The 19,918-nt window shown below is 43.2% G+C and overlaps 24 non-coding genes across 24 annotated transcripts; 17 read left to right on the forward strand and 7 right to left on the reverse strand.

Moving 5' to 3' along the window:
• Positions 1–29: 29 nt before the first annotated feature.
• On the forward strand, positions 30–102 carry trnaf-gaa (transfer RNA phenylalanine (anticodon GAA)). The gene has a single exon. It is a non-coding gene; the product is annotated as a tRNA-Phe (tRNA).
• Positions 103–678: 576 nt separating this feature from the next.
• Positions 679–751, reverse strand: trnaa-agc (transfer RNA alanine (anticodon AGC)). The gene has a single exon. It is a non-coding gene; the product is annotated as a tRNA-Ala (tRNA).
• Positions 752–1,575: 824 nt separating this feature from the next.
• Positions 1,576–1,647, forward strand: trnaq-cug (transfer RNA glutamine (anticodon CUG)). The gene has a single exon. It is a non-coding gene; the product is annotated as a tRNA-Gln (tRNA).
• A 105-nt stretch (positions 1,648–1,752) lies between these two features.
• Positions 1,753–1,826, forward strand: trnai-aau (transfer RNA isoleucine (anticodon AAU)). Its single transcript has one exon. It is a non-coding gene; the product is annotated as a tRNA-Ile (tRNA).
• An 88-nt stretch (positions 1,827–1,914) lies between these two features.
• On the forward strand, positions 1,915–1,987 carry trnaf-gaa (transfer RNA phenylalanine (anticodon GAA)). Its single transcript has one exon. It is a non-coding gene; the product is annotated as a tRNA-Phe (tRNA).
• Positions 1,988–2,563: 576 nt separating this feature from the next.
• trnaa-agc (transfer RNA alanine (anticodon AGC)) lies at positions 2,564–2,636 on the reverse strand. The gene has a single exon. It is a non-coding gene; the product is annotated as a tRNA-Ala (tRNA).
• Positions 2,637–3,465: 829 nt separating this feature from the next.
• trnaq-cug (transfer RNA glutamine (anticodon CUG)) lies at positions 3,466–3,537 on the forward strand. The gene has a single exon. It is a non-coding gene; the product is annotated as a tRNA-Gln (tRNA).
• Positions 3,538–3,642: 105 nt separating this feature from the next.
• Positions 3,643–3,716, forward strand: trnai-aau (transfer RNA isoleucine (anticodon AAU)). Its single transcript has one exon. It is a non-coding gene; the product is annotated as a tRNA-Ile (tRNA).
• Positions 3,717–3,804: 88 nt separating this feature from the next.
• On the forward strand, positions 3,805–3,877 carry trnaf-gaa (transfer RNA phenylalanine (anticodon GAA)). The gene has a single exon. It is a non-coding gene; the product is annotated as a tRNA-Phe (tRNA).
• A 576-nt stretch (positions 3,878–4,453) lies between these two features.
• trnaa-agc (transfer RNA alanine (anticodon AGC)) lies at positions 4,454–4,526 on the reverse strand. The gene has a single exon. It is a non-coding gene; the product is annotated as a tRNA-Ala (tRNA).
• Positions 4,527–5,355: 829 nt separating this feature from the next.
• Positions 5,356–5,427, forward strand: trnaq-cug (transfer RNA glutamine (anticodon CUG)). Its single transcript has one exon. It is a non-coding gene; the product is annotated as a tRNA-Gln (tRNA).
• Positions 5,428–5,532: 105 nt separating this feature from the next.
• trnai-aau (transfer RNA isoleucine (anticodon AAU)) lies at positions 5,533–5,606 on the forward strand. The gene has a single exon. It is a non-coding gene; the product is annotated as a tRNA-Ile (tRNA).
• Positions 5,607–5,694: 88 nt separating this feature from the next.
• trnaf-gaa (transfer RNA phenylalanine (anticodon GAA)) lies at positions 5,695–5,767 on the forward strand. Its single transcript has one exon. It is a non-coding gene; the product is annotated as a tRNA-Phe (tRNA).
• A 1,815-nt stretch (positions 5,768–7,582) lies between these two features.
• trnaf-gaa (transfer RNA phenylalanine (anticodon GAA)) lies at positions 7,583–7,655 on the forward strand. The gene has a single exon. It is a non-coding gene; the product is annotated as a tRNA-Phe (tRNA).
• A 576-nt stretch (positions 7,656–8,231) lies between these two features.
• On the reverse strand, positions 8,232–8,304 carry trnaa-agc (transfer RNA alanine (anticodon AGC)). Its single transcript has one exon. It is a non-coding gene; the product is annotated as a tRNA-Ala (tRNA).
• Positions 8,305–9,129: 825 nt separating this feature from the next.
• Positions 9,130–9,201, forward strand: trnaq-cug (transfer RNA glutamine (anticodon CUG)). The gene has a single exon. It is a non-coding gene; the product is annotated as a tRNA-Gln (tRNA).
• A 105-nt stretch (positions 9,202–9,306) lies between these two features.
• trnai-aau (transfer RNA isoleucine (anticodon AAU)) lies at positions 9,307–9,380 on the forward strand. The gene has a single exon. It is a non-coding gene; the product is annotated as a tRNA-Ile (tRNA).
• Positions 9,381–9,468: 88 nt separating this feature from the next.
• On the forward strand, positions 9,469–9,541 carry trnaf-gaa (transfer RNA phenylalanine (anticodon GAA)). Its single transcript has one exon. It is a non-coding gene; the product is annotated as a tRNA-Phe (tRNA).
• Positions 9,542–16,689: 7,148 nt separating this feature from the next.
• On the forward strand, positions 16,690–16,761 carry trnaq-cug (transfer RNA glutamine (anticodon CUG)). The gene has a single exon. It is a non-coding gene; the product is annotated as a tRNA-Gln (tRNA).
• A 105-nt stretch (positions 16,762–16,866) lies between these two features.
• Positions 16,867–16,940, forward strand: trnai-aau (transfer RNA isoleucine (anticodon AAU)). The gene has a single exon. It is a non-coding gene; the product is annotated as a tRNA-Ile (tRNA).
• Positions 16,941–17,028: 88 nt separating this feature from the next.
• Positions 17,029–17,101, forward strand: trnaf-gaa (transfer RNA phenylalanine (anticodon GAA)). Its single transcript has one exon. It is a non-coding gene; the product is annotated as a tRNA-Phe (tRNA).
• Positions 17,102–17,677: 576 nt separating this feature from the next.
• Positions 17,678–17,750, reverse strand: trnaa-agc (transfer RNA alanine (anticodon AGC)). Its single transcript has one exon. It is a non-coding gene; the product is annotated as a tRNA-Ala (tRNA).
• A 692-nt stretch (positions 17,751–18,442) lies between these two features.
• On the reverse strand, positions 18,443–18,515 carry trnaa-agc (transfer RNA alanine (anticodon AGC)). Its single transcript has one exon. It is a non-coding gene; the product is annotated as a tRNA-Ala (tRNA).
• Positions 18,516–19,207: 692 nt separating this feature from the next.
• trnaa-agc (transfer RNA alanine (anticodon AGC)) lies at positions 19,208–19,280 on the reverse strand. Its single transcript has one exon. It is a non-coding gene; the product is annotated as a tRNA-Ala (tRNA).
• Between the last annotated feature and the right edge of the window lie 638 nt (positions 19,281–19,918).

Here is a 19,918-nt window from a genome sequence, read left to right on the forward strand (position 1 = left end):
GCATGTTGCAGGAAAGCTGAGTCAACGCAGCCGAAATAGCTCAGTTGGGAGAGTGTTAGACTGAAGATCTAAAGGTCCCTGGTTCGATCCCGGGTTTCGGCAAAGCAGTGTGGTAGTTCTGTTTTTGGCATGAGGGTCAGGTGACCGAAACTCATCCAAAAAACCTAGCTGCTTCACCCTTAAGTCCACCTGCTTCCACTTGACCAAAACGATATCCTTCTCCCAGATCAGGGGTCACCAATCCTGGTCGTGGAGGGCTGGTGTCCCTGCAGGGTTTAGCTCCATCTTGCCTCAACACACCTGCCTGGATGTTTCAAGTATACCCAGTAAGACCTTGATTAGCTTGGTCAGGTGTGTTTGATTAGGGTTGGAACTAAAATCTGCAGGACACCGGCCCTCCAGGAACAAGTTTGGTGATCACTGTCCCAGATGGTCGCTTCTGGTGATGATTCCAATGGCCTGATCGACAGCACTCTGCTATATATTTAGCGCTTTGATGTCCCACTGCGGATGCGCCACTGAATAAAAGAAAACTGTGACTTGATAGGGCTTCTGAGGTGTTGCAATGCTAAGTACTACGCAGGAACCGGCAAAGCTGAACTAAGAAGTTTTGCTTTCAACCCTCAAGGTGCCGCCAGCTTTGCAATGAAGGAAATGTGAAAGGCAAGGAAGCAGAAGTGGAGAATGCGGGCATCGATCCCGCTACCTCTCGCATGCTAAGCGAGCGCTCTACCACTTGAGCTAATTCCCCTTGGTGACATAATGGCCGATTTTTCAACGTGGTCAAAAAATATAATAAAAGATCACATCTGCTCTGTGGTGGCCTCTTTGCCCTGCCCGCCATTTAGTCGTCAAATTACCTGGAATATCGCGCTTTTCTTTTGAAGGCCCTACCTGGTCCTGCTTCAGTAAACGTGTGAGGAGCCCTGCATGCCGAATGACGAGTTACTCAGAAACAATGCAAATTGGCACCACTTTGGATTGACATTCTGCTACTTTCCTCCAAGGCTGTTTTTTTTTTTTATTCATTCTCTTCTGCCCGGGCAGCAGCAATCAGCAATCTCGAGGTTCCATGGTGTAATGGTTAGCACTCTGGACTCTGAATCCAGCGATCCGAGTTTAAACCTAGCTGCTTCAACCTTAAGTCCACCAGCTTCCACTTGACCAAAACGCTATCCTTCTCCCAGATGGTCACGTCGCTTCTGGTGATGATTCCAATGGCCTGATCGAGCGCTCTACTATTTGAGCTAATTTCCCTCGGTGCTGTTCATTGGCCGCTTTTTCGACGTGGTCAAAAAATAAAATAATAGATCACATCTGCTCTGTGGTGGCCTCTTTGCCCTGCCCGCCATTTAGTCGTCAAATTACCTGGAATATCGCGCTTTTCTTTTGAAGGCCCTACCTGGTCCTGTTCCAGTAAACGTGTGAGGAGCCCTGCATGCCGAATCACGAGTTACTCAGAAACAATGCAAATTGGCACCGCCTTGGATTGACATTCTGCTATTTTCCTCCAAGGCTGTTTTTTTTTTTTTATTCATTCTCTTTCGCCCGGGCAGCAGCATTCAGTAGCCTAAAGGTTCCATGGTGTAATGGTTAGCACTCTGGACTCTGAATCCAGCGATCCGAGTTCAAATCTCGGTGGAACCTGGCTTTTTGCCAGCACTGCTCAAAAAAGCTGGAATATCATGCTAATCCCTTGGAGTCTGGAGAATGACAGTTAGTCTGGGCTTTGTAGTAAAGTGAGCTGAAAGTGGCCGGTTAGCTCAGCTGGTTAGAGCGTGGTGCTAATAACGCCAAGGTCGCGGGTTCAAGCCCCGTATTGGCCAAACTTTTACTGTCTTAGGACTCAGAGGCATTTTAAGGCTCTGATCGGTCTCACAGACATGCATGTTGCAGGAAAGCTGAGTCAACGCAGCCGAAATAGCTCAGTTGGGAGAGCGTTAGACTGAAGATCTAAAGGTCCCTGGTTCGATCCCGGGTTTCGGCAAAGCAGTGTGGTAGTTCTGTTTTTGGCATGAGGGTCAGGTGACCGAAACTCATCCAAAAAACCTAGCTGCTTCACCCTTAAGTCCACCTGCTTCCACTTGACCAAAACGATATCCTTCTCCCAGATCAGGGGTCACCAATCCTGGTCGTGTAGGGCTGGTGTCCCTGCAGGGTTTAGCTCCATCTTGCCTCAACACACCTGCCTGGATGTTTCAAGTATACCCAGTAAGACCTTGATTAGCTTGGTCAGGTGTGTTTGATTAGGGTTGGAACTAAAATCTGCAGGACACCGGCCCTCCAGGAACAAGTTTGGTGATCACTGTCCCAGATGGTCGCTTCTGGTGATGATTCCAATGGCCTGATCGACAGCACTCTGCTATATATTTAGCGCTTTGATGTCCCACTGCGGATGCGCCACTGAATAAAAGAAAACTGTGACTTGATAGGGCTTCTGAGGTGTTGCAATGCTAAGTACTACGCAGGAACCGGCAAAGCTGAACTAAGAAGTTTTGCTTTCAACCCTCAAGGTGCCGCCAGCTTTGCAATGAAGGAAATGTGAAAGGCAAGGAAGCAGAAGTGGAGAATGCGGGCATCGATCCCGCTACCTCTCGCATGCTAAGCGAGCGCTCTACCACTTGAGCTAATTCCCCTCGGTGACATAAATTGGCCGATTTTTCAACGTGGTCAAAAAATATAATAAAAGATCACATCTGCTCTGTGGTGGCCTCTTTGCCCTGCCCGCCATTTAGTCGTCAAATTACCTGGAATATCGCGCTTTTCTTTTGAAGGCCCTACCTGGTCCTGCTCCAGTAAACGTGTGAGGAGCCCTGCATGCCGAATGACGAGTTACTCAGAAACAATGCAAATTGGCACCACTTTGGATTGACATTCTGCTACTTTCCTCCAAGGCTGTTTTTTTTTTTTTTTATTAATTCTCTTCTGCCCGGGCAGCAGCAATCAGCAATCTCGAGGTTCCATGGTGTAATGGTTAGCACTCTGGACTCTGAATCCAGCGATCCGAGTTTAAACCTAGCTGCTTCAACCTTAAGTCCACCAGCTTCCACTTGACCAAAACGCTATCCTTCTCCCAGATGGTCACGTCGCTTCTGGTGATGATTCCAATGGCCTGATCGAGCGCTCTACTATTTGAGCTAATTTCCCTCGGTGCTGTTCATTGGCCGCTTTTTCGATGTGGTCAAAAAATAAAATAAGAGATCACATCTGCTCTGTGGTGGCCTCTTTGCCCTGCCCGCCATTTAGTCGTCAAATTACCTGGAATATCGCGCTTTTCTTTTGAAGGCCCTACCTGGTCCTACTCCAGTAAACGTGTGAGGAGCCCTGCATGCCGAATCACGAGTTACTCAGAAACAATGCAAATTGGCACCGCCTTGGATTGACATTCTGCTATTTTCCTCCAAGGCTGTTTTTTTTTTTTTATTCATTCTCTTCCGCCCGGGCAGCAGCAGTCAGTAGCCTAAAGGTTCCATGGTGTAATGGTTAGCACTCTGGACTCTGAATCCAGCGATCCGAGTTCAAATCTCGGTGGAACCTGGCTTTTTGCCAGCACTGCTCAAAAAAGCTGCAATATCATGCTAATCCCTTGGAGTCTGGAGAATGACAGTTAGTCTGGGCTTTGTAGTAATGTGAGCTGAAAGTGGCCGGTTAGCTCAGCTGGTTAGAGCGTGGTGCTAATAACGCCAAGGTCGCGGGTTTGAGCCCCGTATTGGCCAAACTTTTACTGTCTTAGGACTCAGAGGCATTTTAAGGCTCTGATCGGTCTCACAGACATGCATGTTGCAGGAAAGCTGAGTCAACGCAGCCGAAATAGCTCAGTTGGGAGAGCGTTAGACTGAAGATCTAAAGGTCCCTGGTTCGATCCCGGGTTTCGGCAAAGCAGTGTGGTAGTTCTGTTTTTGGCATGAGGGTCAGGTGACCGAAACTCATCCAAAAAACCTAGCTGCTTCACCCTTAAGTCCACCTGCTTCCACTTGACCAAAACGATATCCTTCTCCCAGATCAGGGGTCACCAATCCTGGTCGTGGAGGGCTGGTGTCCCTGCAGGGTTTAGCTCCATCTTGCCTCAACACACCTGCCTGGATGTTTCAAGTATACCCAGTAAGACCTTGATTAGCTTGGTCAGGTGTGTTTGATTAGGGTTGGAACTAAAATCTGCAGGACACCGGCCCTCCAGGAACAAGTTTGGTGATCACTGTCCCAGATGGTCGCTTCTGGTGATGATTCCAATGGCCTGATCGACAGCACTCTGCTATATATTTAGCGCTTTGATGTCCCACTGCGGATGCGCCACTGAATAAAAGAAAACTGTGACTTGATAGGGCTTCTGAGGTGTTGCAATGCTAAGTACTACACAGGAACCGGCAAAGCTGAACTAAAAAGTTTTGCTTTCAACCCTCAAGGTGCCGCCAGCTTTGCAATGAAGGAAATGTGAAAGGCAAGGAAACAGAAGTGGAGAATGCGGGCATCGATCCCGCTACCTCTCGCATGCTAAGCGAGCGCTCTACCACTTGAGCTAATTCCCCTCGGTGCCATAAATTGGCAGATTTTTCGACGTGGTCAAAAAATATAATAAAAGATCACATCTGCTCTGTGGTGGCCTCTTTGCCCTGCCCGCCATTTAGTCATCAAATTACCTGGAATATCGCGCTTTTCTTTTGAAGGACCTACCTGGTCCTGCTCCATTAAACGTGTGAGGAGCCCTGCATGCCGAATGACGAGTTACTCAGAAACAATGCAAATTGGCACCACTTTGGATTGACATTCTGCTACTTTCCTCCAAGGCTGTTTTTTTTTTTTTTTAAACATTCTCTTCCGCCCGGGCAGCAGCAATCAGCAATCTCGAGGTTCCATGGTGTAATGGTTAGCACTCTGGACTCTGAATCCAGCGATCCGAGATTAAACCTAGCTGCTTCAACCTTAAGTCCACCAGCTTCCACTTGACCAAAACGCTATCCTTCTCCCAGATGGTTACGTCGCTTCTGGTGATGATTCCAATGGCCTGATCGAGCGCTCTACTATTTGAGCTAATTTCCCTCGCTGCTGTTCATTGGCCGCTTTTTCGACATGGTCAAAAAATAAAATAAGAGATCACATCTGCTCTGTGGTGGCCTCTTTGCCCTGCCCGCCATTTAGTCGTCAAATTACCTGGAATATCGCGCTTTTCTTTTGAAGGCCCTACCTGGTCCTGCTCCAGTAAACGTGTGAGGAGCCCTGCATGCCGAATCACGAGTTACTCAGAAACAATGCAAATTGGCACCGCCTTGGATTGACATTCTGCTATTTTCCTCCAAGGCTGTTTTTTTTTTTTTATTCATTCTCTTCCGCCCGGGCAGCAGCAATCAGCAATCTCGAGGTTCCATGGTGTAATGGTTAGCACTCTGGACTCTGAATCCAGCGATCCGAGTTCAAATCTCGGTGGAACCTGGCGTTTTGCCAGCACTGCTCAAAAAAGCTGGAATATTATGCTAATCCCTTGGAGTCTGGAGAATGACAGTTAGTCTGGGCTTTGTAGCAAAGTGAGCTGAAAGTGGCCGGTTAGCTCAGCTGGTTAGAGCGTGGTGCTAATAACGCCAAGGTCGCGGGTTCAAGCCCCGTATTGGCCAAACTTTTACTGTCTTAGGACACAGAGGCATTTTAAGGCTCTGATCTGTCTCACAGACATGCATGTTGCAGGAAAGCTGAGTCAACGCAGCCGAAATAGCTCAGTTGGGAGAGCGTTAGACTGAAGATCTAAAGGTCCCTGGTTCGATCCCGGGTTTCGGCAAAGCAGTGTGGTAGTTCTGTTTTTGGCATGAGGGTCAGGTGACCGAAACTCATCCAAAAAACCTAGCTGCTTCACCCTTAAGTCCACCTGCTTCCACTTGACCAAAACGATATCCTTCTCCCAGATCAGGGGTCACCAATCCTGGTCGTGGAGGGCTGGTGTCCCTGCAGGGTTTAGCTCCATCTTGCCTCAACACACCTGCCTGGATGTTTCAAGTATACCCAGTAAGACCTTGATTAGCTTGGTCAGGTGTGTTTGATTAGGGTTGGAACTAAAATCTGCAGGACACCGGCCCTCCAGGAACAAGTTTGGTGATCACTGTCCCAGATGGTCGCTTCTGGTGATGATTCCAATGGCCTGATCGACAGCACTCTGCTATATATTTAGCGCTTTGATGTCCCACTGCGGATGCGCCACTGAATAAAAGAAAACTGTGACTTGATAGGGCTTCTGAGGTGTTGCAATGCTAAGTACTACGCAGGAACCGGCAAAGCTGAACTAAGAAGTTTTGCTTTCAACCCTCAAGGTGCCGCCAGCTTTGCAATGAAGGAAATGTGAAAGGCAAGGAAACAGAAGTGGAGAATGCGGGCATCGATCCCACTACCTCTCGCATGCTAAGCGAGCGCTCTACCACTTAAGCTAATTCCCCTCGGTGCCATAAATTGGCCGATTTTTCGACGTGGTCAAAAAATATAATAAAAGATCACATCTGCTCTGTGGTGGCCTCTTTGCCCTGCCCGCCATTTAGTCGTCAAATTACCTGGAATATCGCGCTTTTCTTTTGAAGGACCTACCTGGTCCTGCTCCATTAAACGTGTGAGGAGCCCTGCATGCCGAATGACGAGTTACTCAGAAACAATGCAAATTGGCACCACTTTGGATTGACATTCTGCTACTTTCCTCCAAGGCTGTTTTTTTTTTTTTTAAACATTCTCTTCCGCCCGGGCAGCAGCAATCAGCAATCTCGAGGCTCCATGGTGTAATGGTTAGCACTCTGGACTCTGAATCCAGCGATCCGAGATTAAACCTAGCTGCTTCAACCTTAAGTCCACCAGCTTCCACTTGACCAAAACGCTATCCTTCTCCCAGATGGTCACGTCGCTTCTGGTGATGATTCCAATGGCCTGATCGAGCGCTCTACTATTTGAGCTAATTTCCCTCGGTGCTGTTCATTGGCCGCTTTTTCGACGTGGTCAAAAAATAAAATAAAAGATCACATCTGCTCTGTGGTGGCCTCTTTGTCCTGCCCGCCATTTAGTCGTCAAATTACCTGGAATATCGCGCTTTTCTTTTGAAGGTTCTACCTGGTCCTGCTCCAGTAAACGTGTGAGGAGCCCTGCATGCCGAATCACGAGTTACTCAGAAACAATGCAAATTGGCACCGCCTTGGATTGACATTCTGCTATTTTCCTCCAAGGCTGTTTTTTTTTTTTATTCATTCTCTTCCGCCCGGGCAGCAGCATTCAGTAGCCTAAAGGTTCCATGGTGTAATGGTTAGCACTCTGGACTCTGAATCCAGCGATCCGAGTTCAAATCTCAGTGGAAACTGGCTTTTTGCCAGCACTGCTCAAAAAAGCTGGAATAGCATGCTAATCCCTTGGAGTCTGGAGATTGACAGTTAGTCTGGGCTTTGTAGTAATGTGAGTTGAAAGTGGCCGGTTAGCTCAGCTGGTTAGAGCGTGGTGCTAATAACGCCAAGGTCGAGGGTTCGAGCCTCGTTTTGGCCAAACTTTTTCTGTCTTAGGACTCAGAGGCATTTTAAGGCTCTGATCGGTCTCACAGACATGCATGTTGCAGGAAAGCTGAGTCAACGCAGCCGAAATAGCTCAGTTGGGAGAGCGTTAGACTGAAGATCTAAAGGTCCCTGGTTCGATCCCGGGTTTCGGCAAAGCAGTGTGGTAGTTCTGTTTTTGGCATGAGGGTCAGGTGACCGAAACTCATCCAAAAAACCTAGCTGCTTCACCCTTAAGTCCACCTGCTTCCACTTGACCAAAACGATATCCTTCTCCCAGATCAGGGGTCACCAATCCTGGTCGTGGAGGGCTGGTGTCCCTGCAGGGTTTAGCTCCATCTTGCCTCAACACACCTGCCTGGATGTTTCAAGTATACCCAGTAAGACCTTGATTAGCTTGGTCAGGTGTGTTTGATTAGGGTTGGAACTAAAATCTGCAGGACACCGGCCCTCCAGGAACAAGTTTGGTGATCACTGTCCCAGATGGTCGCTTCTGGTGATGATTCCAATGGCCTGATCGACAGCACTCTGCTATATATTTAGCGCTTTGATGTCCCACTGCGGATGCGCCACTGAATAAAAGAAAACTGTGACTTGATAGGGCTTCTGAGGTGTTGCAATGCTAAGTACTACGCAGGAACCGGCAAAGCTGAACTAAGAAGTTTTGCTTTCAACCCTCAAGGTGCCGCCAGCTTTGCAATGAAGGAAATGTGAAAGGCAAGGAAACAGAAGTGGAGAATGCGGGCATCGATCCCGCTACCTCTCGCATGCTAAGCGAGCGCTCTACCACTTGAGCTAATTCCCCTTGGTGACATAAATTGGCCGATTTTTCGACGTGGTCAAAAAATATAATAAAAGATCACATCTGCTCTGTGGTGGCCTCTTTGCCCTGCCCGCCATTTAGTCGTCTAATTACCTGGAATATCGCGCTTTTCTTTTGAAGGCCCTACCTGGTCCTGCTCCAGTAAACGTGTGAGGAGCCCTGCATGCCGAATGACGAGTTACTCAGAAACAATGCAAATTGGCACCACTTTGGATTGACATTCTGCTACTTTCCTCCAAGGCTGTTTTTTTTTTTTATTCATTCTCTTCCGCCCGGGAAGCAGCAATCAGTATTCTCGAGGTTCCATGGTGTAATGGTTAGCACTCTGGACTCTGAATCCAGCGATCCGAGTTTAAACCTAGCTGCTTCAACCTTAAGTCCACCAGCTTCCACTTGACCAAAACGCTATCCTTCTCCCAGATGGTCACGTCGCTTCTGGTGATGATTCCAATGGCCTGATCGAGCGCTCTACTATTTGAGCTAATTTCCCTCGGTGCAGTTCATTGGCCGCTTTTTCGACGTGGTCAAAAAATAAAATAAAAGATCACATCTGCTCTGTGGTGGCCTCTTTGCCCTGCCCGCCATTTAGTCGTCAAATTACCTGGAATATCGCGCTTTTCTTTTGAAGGCCCTACCTGGTCCTGCTCCAGTAAACGTGTGAGGAGCCCTGCATGCCGAATCACGAGTTACTCAGAAACAATGCAAATTGGCACCGCCTTGGATTGACATTCTGCTATTTTCCTCCAAGGCTGTTTTTTTTTTTTATTCATTCTCTTCCGCCCGGGCAGCAGCATTCATTAGCCTAAAGGTTCCATGGTGTAATGGTTAGCACTCTGGACTCTGAATCCAGCGATCCGAGTTCAAATCTCGGTGGAACCTGGCTTTTTGCCAGCACTGCTCAAAAAAGCTGGAATAGCATGCTAATCCCTTGGAGTCTGGAGAATGACAGTTAGTCTGGCCTTTGTAGTAATGTGAGCTGAAAGTGGCCGGTTAGCTCAGCTGGTTAGAGCGTGGTGCTAATAACGCCAAGGTCACGGGTTCGAGCCCCGTATTGGCCAAACTTTTACTGTCTTAGGACTCAGAGTCATTTTAAGGCTCTGATCGGTCTCGCAGACATGCATGTTGCAGGAAAGCTGAGTCAAGGCAGCCGAAATAGCTCAGTTGGGAGAGCGTTAGACTGAAGATCTAAAGGTCCCTGGTTCGATCCCGGGTTTCGGCAAAGCAGTGTGGTAGTTCTGTTTTTGGCATGAGGGTCAGGTGACCGAAACTCATCCAAAAAACCTAGCTGCTTCACCCTTAAGTCCACCTGCTTCCACTTGACCAAAACGATATCCTTCTCCCAGATCAGGGGTCACCAATCCTGGTCGTGGAGGGCTGGTGTCCCTGCAGGGTTTAGCTCCATCTTGCCTCAACACACCTGCCTGGATGTTTCAAGTATACCCAGTAAGACCTTGATTAGCTTGGTCAGGTGTGTTTGATTAGGGTTGGAACTAAAATCTGCAGGACACCGGCCCTCCAGGAACAAGTTTGGTGATCACTGTCCCAGATGGTCGCTTCTGGTGATGATTCCAATGGCCTGATCGACAGCACTCTGCTATATATTTAGCGCTTTGATGTCCCACTGCGGATGCGCCACTGAATAAAAGAAAACTGTGACTTGATAGGGCTTCTGAGGTGTTGCAATGCTAAGTACTACACAGGAACCGGCAAAGCTGAACTAAGAAGTTTTGCTTTCAACCCTCAAGGTGCCGCCAGCTTTGCAATGAAGGAAATGTGAAAGGCAAGGAAACAGAAGTGGAGAATGCGGGCATCGATCCCGCTACCTCTCGCATGCTAAGCGAGCGCTCTTTTTTTTTTTTTTTTTTTTTTTTTTTTTTTTTTCTTTATTCAAAAACTTATCACATTAACATTCAAATACTTCAAGAAATTTCACAAAACAAATACATTAAAATAAACATTCTTCATAAAATAACATCCTCTTTGGGCATTTTCCACTTTAAACCATTTAAAACATTATACACTTCATCATTAAACACATCATAAAAGCTTGGTAACATATCTTCTCCTTTAAAATACCAGTACAGATTTTTTATGTAACTTTCCATTTTTCGTTTTAGTATATTCCACACATTTAAAACAACTTTTTCCTGTTTTGCTACATTTCTTCTTTCCCACACACATTTTTTAATCATCATTATAAGAAGATTTACAAACTTTTTGTTTTTGTTTTCCATATTCCATCCGAACATCACTAGAGTATTCCATTCCAATTGTTCTTCATCCCAATCTTTTAATAAATCTTTTAGCATTTTTTGGCATTTCATGTAAAAACATTCTAATTCTTTACAGTATAAAAACAGGTGTAAAATTCCTTCATCTTCTTGAAAACATACCTTACATGTTGCATTTGGTTCTCTCTGTATCTTTGTTAAAATGCACTCAGTAAAAATTGCCTTGTGTCTTATAAAATATTCAAAACATTCCAATCTTGTTTCTATTATTTTCCCTCTCATGTTTTTCCATATATTTTCCTTTTTCACACTATTCAATCTTTGTACCCAAAAGTTATTTGCTATTGGTTCTTGAAATACACTATCTCTAAAATACACATAAAAGTCTTTCAGTAAACAATCTTTAAAATCACAAAGCTTTCCTTTTAAATTGACATGTATGATTTTTTCATTCCCACCTTCTTCCATATTTTCTATTCTTGTAATCCATTCTTTTGGTATGGCACCTTTGACCGTTTCAAGTTTATTTTCTATTTCCTTTACACTGTATTCCTCTTTAGCTTCTTCCATTAAGTCGACTATATATTGCTTAGTTAAAAATCCCTTTTTGAATTCATAAAGAACATCCCTTATTCTTAAAATCCCTACATCCATCCATTTTTTAAAAAATAGTTCCTTCCCTTCTTTTAAAATACTTTTATTTAAAAACAAAGGTTGATTTAACAAGTTTTCTCTTCCCTTTACTTGATAAAATACTCCGTCTAAAAATTTCCCCCATGCACTTAAAATTTCTTGATAAAACCCTGGTAACTTTTCCGTCATCCAGTTTTTTGTTTTTAACCAAAGAATGTCTTCTCCTAAGTTAAAATTGCCAACTTTGTTTAAAAAATATTTCATAACTTTTTTCCATTCTGTTGAGTTCTCCTCTTGTAAAAGCTTTTTAACTATTTTGATTCTAAGACAATTCTTCCTTTGTTTAATATCCATCAATCCTATCCCTCCTTCTTCTGTTGCTCCAATTATTGTATTGTACGCAATTCTTGGGGGTTTCCCCTCCCATAAAAAATCTTGAACACACGTTTTCAATCTCCCTTCTATCCAACATGGCATTTCTGTTACATATAATTTATACCATAGCTTTGATGTCATTAAAACATTTAAAATTAAGGCTTTCCCCTTTAAGCAAAGTTCTCTCATCCTCCAGAAATTTAATCTTGATTCTATTCCTCTTATTAGATCATCCCACATCTTTTCTGTTGCTTTTCTTTCATTTTTACCAATTAAAATTCCTAAAATTTTCAGCTCTTCTACTTCTCTAAATTGAAAACAATCTGTTAAAATATCTGCTTTACCAAACCTCATATATTGTGTTTTATTTTCATTTATTTTGCTTCCTGTTCCCTTACAAAACTCCTGTACTTTTTTCATGGCTTCTTTTACACTCTTTTTCTCCTTCACTATTATTGTTGTATCATCAGCATACTGGTATATTTTTCCTTCATCCTCCTCTTCTTCTATTTTTATTCCTTTAATTTTAGTTTCTTGTTTTATTGCTAACCCTAAAGGTTCTGCGACTAGGGAATATAATAGCGCTGAAAGAGGACATCCTTGTCTAATTGATCTTGTAATTTTAAAACAATCTGTTAAAAAACCATTGCATTTTACTTTTGTTAAAGCCCCTTTATATAAAATTTTAATCCAATTAATAAAATTCTCTCCAAATCCAAATGTTTTGAGCACATCAAATAAGTAAGTATGTTCTACTCTGTCAAAAGCCTTTTCAAAATCTACACTAATTAAAAAACCATTCATCTTCTTTTCTTGTATATAATCTATTGTGCTTTTAATACTCATTGTTACATCTGCAATATCTCTCCCTTTTATTGCATATGCTTGGTTTGATTTAATTAATTTAGGCATTACTTCCTTTAATCTATTCGCTAAAACTTTTGCTAAAATCTTTAAATCTGTATTTAACATTGTTATTGGTCTATAATTTTGTAATTCAGTTTTTGCTCCTTTTCTTTTATATATTAACTTCATTAATCCCATCCCCATTCTTTCATTCATCTCTTTACATTTAAAAATTCCTTTAAAAACTTCTTTTAGTATTCCTTTTAAAATATCTTTAAAAACAATATAAAATTCATTTCCTATTCCATCTATACCTGGACTTTTCTTTTTATTTAGTTGATTTATTGCAATTTCAATCTCTTCTTCATCTATTTCTCTGTCACATTCTTTGTTGTCATCTTTTTCTAATTTTACTTTTATATAATTTAGAATCTTCCTTTCTTTTTCTTCATCAATACCTTTTGCTTCAAAAAGATCTTCATAAAAATGTTTGATTTCTTCTAGTATTTCTATGTTTCCTTTCACAATTTTTCCATTTCTCCCTTTAATTTCCTTTAGTATTCCTGCTTTACCTCTTTGCTTCTCTAAATCAAAAAAGAATTTCGTGCATTTTTCCCCTTCTACTGTGTATTTAGATCTGCTCCTCAACATTGCCCCCTTATATTTGTCTTCTTCTAAATCTCTTAATTTTTGCTCTATTTCTTTGATTTTTTCAATATCTTTATTTTCTTTGTTTAATTCTTTTTCTAAGGATTTTTAAACTTCTTTTTCTGTATACTTTTTACATCTTTGTAGTACTGCGCAATATTTGATTGTGTATTTTCTTATTTGGTATTTTGTGTTTTCCCACCATATCCTTTTATCTTCATCATACATTCTATTTTCTTTTTCTTTCTCTATTATTTCTTTGACTTTTTGAACATAATCTTCATTTTTTAAAATGGTTGTGTTTAAAATCCAAGTTCCTGGTCCTTTTTGTATGTTATCTACATTCACTTTAAAATGCAAGAGCTTATGATCACTAAAACTGTTCTCTTCATACTGTATGTTTTCTATAAAATTCTCAATATTCCTAGTACATAATATAAAATCTATTCTTGTTTGACATATAAAATCTCCAACTATTTGTCTCCTTGAAAACTCTCTTTTTTCTTTGTTATTTTCCCTCCATATGTCTATTAAATTATTTTCTTTTATTATCTCCTTTAGTTCTTTCCTTGCTGTGTCAGATTTAAAAACCATTCCATCTGCCATGTCTTGTTTATTAAAAACTGTATTAAAATCTCCTACCATTATTATTTTTTTATGTCTCTCAATTACCTTATTTAAAATCTTAAAAAACTCTTTTTTATCTTTCTCTTCCGTAGGTGCATGTATATTGGCTATAATCATTTCTTGTCCTTCATAGTTTACTTCTATCACTAAACACTTTCCATTATTGTCTTTATACACGATTTTTTTAATATTAAAAACATCTTTTTTTAATAAAAATGCCACCCCTCTTCCAGATTTACCATCACCATTGTTATATAAGATATCCCCCTCCCACTTCTTTTTAAAATCTTCCATTACATAATCTTTCCAGTTTGTTTCTTGTAATACTATCATGTCCTTATTTTTACATTTTTCTCTTATTTTCTCGAATTTCCCTTTTTCCATCATACCTCTTGCATTAAAAGATACACATTTTAAAACCATTAAAAGAAATAAAGATAAAATTAAAAACCTAAAAATCATTATTACTCATCATCTCCCTCCATTTCCTTTAACACTTCATATCTGTTCATGTTTTTCATTCTTGTAGTCAATTTTCTCTTTGTACTTTCTAGATTAGGTTTAATCTTTAATGTCCTTCTTCGAATTGTTCTTCTCTCCTCTCTGTCCATTTTAATTTCTTCTTCTCTTCCAATTTCATTACTTTTTTCTTCATTTCTTTGTCCAGTCTTCACCTCATTGTCTCCACACATCTGAGAATTGTCCATTGTTTCCATTTCTATGTTTTCATTATCCTCTTCTTCTCTTTTTTCCTTTTCTTTGAAAAGCGTTTGCCTCTCCCTTTCTTCCAATATCAGTCTTTCATTTGCTTCATTTTGCATTTTTCCTCTCTCTTCTTCATGTCTTTCTTCACAAAAAATGTCATCTTCATTATTCCTCTCATGCATTTTCTTATCCTCTTGAATTTCTTTTCCATTTTGTTTCTCTTTCGGTAAGTCTTTTGGTTGTAAAACTCCAGCTTGTTCTTCTCCTTCATTTTGTTCTACATTGTTTACTTTATGCACTTGCCTGCTTATCTGGTTTCTTTCTTCTCCTTCCTCTGCCTCCATCCAACATTCACATTTTGCTAAAATTTGGAGGCATTCCGGGCATTTAATTGCATCACAGTTTCTTGCAAAATGTCCTCTTTCTTCGCACTTAAAGCACCTAAAGTCTGGGCAGTCCTTCATCACATGCTCCGGGCTCATACACAGCCTACAAGTCTTAACTTGGTGGCTGTGCATCACCCGGAAATATTGTGGTCCTTCTGCCGTTTCAAACTTCGTGCTATATGGAAGCGAAGCCACCTCCTTGGGAAACCGTGTCTTAATGAACCTTGTCCCATCCTCAATCTCAGTGCCCGGATATGTCCTCCTTTTAATTTTTGATAAGGGGCTAACACCCCATCCATCCAATTTTTCTAATATTACACTATCCTCCAGATAAACAGGCAAGTGCATAAAGGAGACAACATAGTCTCTGTTTTGTAACATTTTAACTTCACAGTTCTCTTCATTTATTGTTAGTCCATCAATCAGTTTGTCACAAGTTTCTTCCTCTTCTAAAGTTATTTCATATTCTTTGTCCTTTCTCGGTCTTATTGCCAAAATTCTCCCATGTCCACATTTTTCTGTTAACGCCTTAATAATGTCTGAAACTCTCACCTCTTTTACTTTGTCCACGTTTAGTATTACAGTTGCTTCCTTCAAGTACTTCTTTCCTCTCCTTTCATGTTGTCTTTCCTGTTGCTGATTTTCTTGTCGTTCCATGTTAGCCATGTTTGTTTCTCCTCCTCGTGCTGTGTTGTTTCCCATCTGTTTTCCCTCTCGTACTCCCGTGTCGTCTCCTCTTTGCTTTTCACCATCCATCTCTGTGTTATTTTCTCCTCTTGTTTTGCCCGAAAGTCCAGTGATTTTGTCCTTTGTGCTTTCCATTGTCCCAAAAAAATCCAAGCAAAAAAAGTGAATAACCACCTTCCAGCTAGCACATGTGCTGCTGTCAGGTGGTTTAAACTCCAAAAATAAAAATAATAACTCCTTAAACTATATTAAACACCCAAAAAAAACTAAATAAAACAACAAAAGAAAAGGAGAGCCTTTCTCTCCCGTCTGCAGCCTTTCACTTCCTGTTTGCACACTAACTCCCTCTAGCGTACCCAGGGTGGTATGGCCGAGCGCTCTACCACTTGAGCTAATTCCCCTCAGTGACATAAATTGGCCGATTTTTCGACGTGGTCAAAAAATATAATAAAAGATCACATCTGCTCTGTGGTGGCCTCTTTGCCCTGCCCGCCATTTAGTCGTCAAATTACCTGGAATATCGCGCTTTTCTTTTGAAGGCCCTACCTGGTCCTGCTCCAGTAAACGTGTGAGGAGCCCTGCATGCCGAATGACGAGTTACTCAGAAACAATGCAAATTGGCACCACTTTGGATTAACATTCTGCTACTTTCCTCCAAGGCTGTTTTTTTTTTTTTTTTATTCATTCTCTTCCGCCCGGGCAGCAGCAATCAGCAATCTCGAGGTTCCATGGTGTAATGGTTAGCACTCTGGACTCTGAATCCAGCGATCCGAGTTTAAACCTAGCTGCTTCAACCTTAAGTCCACCAGCTTCCACTTGACCAAAACGCTATCCTTCTCCCAGATGGTCACGTCGCTTCTGGTGATGATTCCAATGGCCTGATCGAGCGCTCTACTATTTGAGCTAATTTCCCTCGGTGCTGTTCATTGGCCGCTTTTTCGACGTGGTCAAAAAATAAAATAAGAGATCACATCTGCTCTGTGGTGGCCTCTTTGCCCTGCCCGCCATTTAGTCGTCAAATTACCTGGAATATCGCGCTTTTCTTTTGAAGGCCCTACCTGGTCCTGCTCCAGTAAACGTGTGAGGAGCCCTGCATGCCGAATCACGAGTTACTCAGAAACAATGCAAATTGGCACCGCCTTGGATTGACATTCTGCTATTTTCCTCCAAGGCTGTTTTTTTTTTTATTCATTCTCTTTCGCCCGGGCAGCAGCATTCAGTAGCCTAAAGGTTCCATGGTGTAATGGTTAGCACTCTGGACTCTGAATCCAGCGATCCGAGTTCAAATCTCGGTGGAACCTGGCTTTTTGCCAGCACTGCTCAAAAAAGCTGCAATATCATGCTAATCCCTTGGAGTCTGGAGAATGACAGTTAGTCTGGGCTTTGTAGTAATGTGAGCTGAAAGTGGCCGGTTAGCTCAGCTGGTTAGAGCGTGGTGCTAATAACGCCAAGGTCGCGGGTTCGAGCCCCGTATTGGCCAAACTTTTACTGTCTTAGGACACAGAGGCATTTTAAGGCTCTGATCGGTCTCACAGACATGCATGTTGCAGGAAAGCTGAGTCAACGAAGCCGAAATAGCTCAGTTGGGAGAGCGTTAGACTGAAGATCTAAAGGTCCCTGGTTCGATCCTGGGTTTCGGCAAAGCAGTGTGGTAGTTCTGTTTTTGGCATGAAGGTCAGGTGACCGAAACTCATCCAAAAAACCTAGCTGCTTCACCCTTAAGTCCACCTGCTTCCACTTGACCAAAACGATATCCTTCTCCCAGATCAGGGGTCACCAATCCTGGTCGTGGAGGGCTGGTGTCCCTGCAGGGTTTAGCTCCATCTTGCCTCAACACACCTGCCTGGATGTTTCAAGTATACCCAGTAAGACCTTGATTAGCTTGGTCAGGTGTGTTTGATTAGGGTTGGAACTAAAATCTGCAGGACACCGGCCCTCCAGGAACAAGTTTGGTGATCACTGTCCCAGATGGTCGCTTCTGGTGATGATTCCAATGGCCTGATCGACAGCACTCTGCTATATATTTAGCGCTTTGATGTCCCACTGCGGATGCGCCACTGAATAAAAGAAAACTGTGACTTGATAGGGCTTCTGAGGTGTTGCAATGCTAAGTACTACGCAGGAACCGGCAAAGCTGAACTAAGAAGTTTTGCTTTCAACCCTCAAGGTGCCGCCAGCTTTGCAATGAAGGAAATGTGAAAGGCAAGGAAGCAGAAGTGGAGAATGCGGGCATCGATCCCGCTACCTCTCGCATGCTAAGCGAGCGCTCTACCACTTGAGCTAATTCCCCTCGGTGACATAAATTGGCCGATTTTTCGACGTAGTCAAAAAATATAATAAAAGATCACATCTGCTCTGTGGTGGCCTCTTTGCCCTGCCCGCCATTTAGTCGTCAAATTACCTGAAATATCGCGCTTTTCTTTTGAAGGCCCTACCTGGTCCTGCTCCAGTAAACGTGTGAGGAGCCTTGCATGCCGAATGACGAGTTACTCAGAAACAATGCAAATTGGCACCACTTTGGATTGACATTCTGCTACTTTCCTCCAAGGCTGTTTTTTTTTTTTATTCATTCTCTTCCGCCCGGGCAGCAGCAATCAGCAATCTCGAGGTTCCATGGTGTAATGGTTAGCACTCTGGACTCTGAATCCAGCGATCCGAGTTTAAACCTAGCTGCTTCAACCTTAAGTCCACCAGCTTCCACTTGACCAAAACGCTATCCTTCTCCCAGATGGTCACGTCGCTTCTGGTGATGATTCCAATGGCCTGATCGACAGCACTCTGCTATATATTTAGCGCTTTGATGTCCCACTGCGGATGCGCCACTGAATAAAAGAAAACTGTGACTTGATAGGGCTTCTGAGGTGTTGCAATGCTAAGTACTACGCAGTAACCGGCAAAGCTGAACTAAGAAGTTTTGCTTTCAACCCTCAAGGTGCCGCCAGCTTTGCAATGAAGGAAATGTGAAAGGCAAGGAAACAGAAGTGGAGAATGCGGGCATCGATCCCGCTACCTCTCGCATGCTAAGCGAGCGCTCTACCACTTGAGCTAATTCCCCTCGGTGACATAAATTGGCCGATTTTTCGACGTGGTCAAAAAATATAATAAAAGATCACATCTGCTCTGTGGTGGCCTCTTTGCCCTGCCCGCCATTTAGTCGTCAAATTACCTGGAATATCGCGCTTTTCTTTTGAAGGCCCTACCTGGTCCTGCTCCAGTAAACGTGTGAGGAGCCTTGCATGCCGAATGACGAGTTACTCAGACACAATGCAAATTGGCACCACTTTGGATTGACATTCTGCTACTTTCCTCCAAGGCTGTTTTTTTTTTTTATTCATTCTCTTCCGCCCGGGCAGCAGCAATCAGCAATCTCGAGGTTCCATGGTGTAATGGTTAGCACTCTGGACTCTGAATCCAGCGATCCGAGTTTAAACCTAGCTGCTTCAACCTTAAGTCCACCAGCTTCCACTTGACCAAAACGCTATCCTTCTCCCAGATGGTCACGTCGCTTCTGGTGATGATTCCAATGGCCTGATCGACAGCACTCTGCTATATATTTAGCGCTTTGATGTCCCACTGCGGATGCGCCACTGAATAAAAGAAAACTGTGACTTGATAGGGCTTCTGAGGTGTTGCAATGCTAAGTACTACGCAGTAACCGGCAAAGCTGAACTAAGAAGTTTTGCTTTCAACCCTCAAGGTGCCGCCAGCTTTGCAATGAAGGAAATGTGAAAGGCAAGGAAACAGAAGTGGAGAATGCGGGCATCGATCCCGCTTCCTCTCGCATGCTAAGCGAGCGCTCTACCACTTGAGCTAATTCCCCTCGGTGACATAAATTGGCCGATTTTTCGACGTGGTCAAAAAATATAATAAAAGATCACATCTGCTCTGTGGTGGCCTCTTTGCCCTGCCCGCCATTTAGTCGTCAAATTACCTGGAATATCGCGCTTTTCTTTTGAAGGCCCTACCTGGTCCTGCTCCAGTAAACGTGTGAGGAGCCTTGCATGCCGAATGACGAGTTACTCAGAAACAATGCAAATTGGCACCACTTTGGATTGACATTCTGCTACTTTCCTCCAAGGCTGTTTTTTTTTTTTATTCATTCTCTTCCGCCCGGGCAGCAGCAATCAGCAATCTCGAGGTTCCATGGTGTAATGGTTAGCACTCTGGACTCTGAATCCAGCGATCCGAGTTTAAACCTAGCTGCTTCAACCTTAAGTCCACCAGCTTCCACTTGACCAAAACGCTATCCTTCTCCCAGATGGTCACGTCGCTTCTGGTGATGATTCCAATGGCCTGATCGACAGCACTCTGCTATATATTTAGCGCTTTGATGTCCCACTGCGGATGCGCCACTGAATAAAAGAAAACTGTGACTTGATAGGGCTTCTGAGGTGTTGCAATGCTAAGTACTACGCAGTAACCGGCAAAGCTGAACTAAGAAGTTTTGCTTTCAACCCT

The sequence above is a fragment of the Danio rerio genome, chromosome 3, assembly GCF_052040795.2.
Source record: "Danio rerio strain M-AB ecotype USA chromosome 3, GRCz13ab, whole genome shotgun sequence".
Lineage (NCBI taxonomy): Eukaryota > Metazoa > Chordata > Actinopteri > Cypriniformes > Danionidae > Danio > Danio rerio.